This window comes from Halyomorpha halys, unplaced genomic scaffold (assembly GCF_000696795.3).
Source record: "Halyomorpha halys isolate HHAL.00 unplaced genomic scaffold, Hhal_1.1 Scaffold817.1, whole genome shotgun sequence".
Lineage (NCBI taxonomy): Eukaryota > Metazoa > Arthropoda > Insecta > Hemiptera > Pentatomidae > Halyomorpha > Halyomorpha halys.
The window spans coordinates 701,696-702,387 of record NW_027106657.1 but is presented as its reverse complement, the minus strand read 5'-3'; the positions used below and the strand labels follow the sequence as shown (position 1 = coordinate 702,387).

Here is a 692-nt window from a genome sequence, read left to right as displayed (position 1 = left end):
TTATGACAATTCATTTATTTATGATCCAGATGTGAATCTGCACTGAGCGGATGAACTTCACGTTGAACAAGCTGCTCAGAGATGATAAAGTCCACTGCCTTTCTTCTTATGGCTGTAAACCTGTTGGGAAACTCAGCAGAAGCAAGGGCTAAGGTAAATAATATTAGAAGATTATTTAACGTCCAAATATATTTCCATTTATGATTGGAAAACATTTTAAGCAAAAATTTAATATTCATCAGACATATTTTGCTCTTAATGTTTTGAACAATTAGTTTCCGTTAACAGAGCAATAATTTTATTTTATTTGTTTCGTTTTCAAAAACCACTCCTTACTGTATTATATAATTAATGGTAAAAATATTTTATAAATATAAAGATACTCAATAATTGTAAACTGGTAAACACAAGAAACCTTTGGAAAGGAATTCAATAACAATAATAGTTTTGCAGGACACAATTTTAATTAATTAAATAATCAACGTATTTATGGACTTCAGCGATTATCCTGGCATCCCGAACGACAGTATACATAGCACCCTCATGCGTGGGGGATAGAGTGGTCTCGGGGACCTTCTAGTGGAGAATGTAAATATTATATAAAATAGTGTAAATGTGACTTTTTTTAAAAATGTATTTGTTTGTTTTTAATTGCTATATTGGTTCACAATTTTCCTTATTTTATTTTATGC

At 30.2% G+C, this 692-nt stretch overlaps 1 long non-coding RNA gene across 1 annotated transcript in view; it reads left to right on the top strand.

Annotated features, from left to right (window-relative positions):
• The first annotated feature begins 28 nt into the window (after positions 1-28).
• Positions 29-692, top strand: part of LOC106691798 (uncharacterized) — a 10,339-nt gene continuing 9,675 nt past the window's right edge. The window contains exon 1 of the long non-coding RNA XR_010842771.1: positions 29-153. This is a non-coding gene — a long non-coding RNA (uncharacterized lncRNA). The remainder of the gene's footprint in view (positions 154-692) is intronic.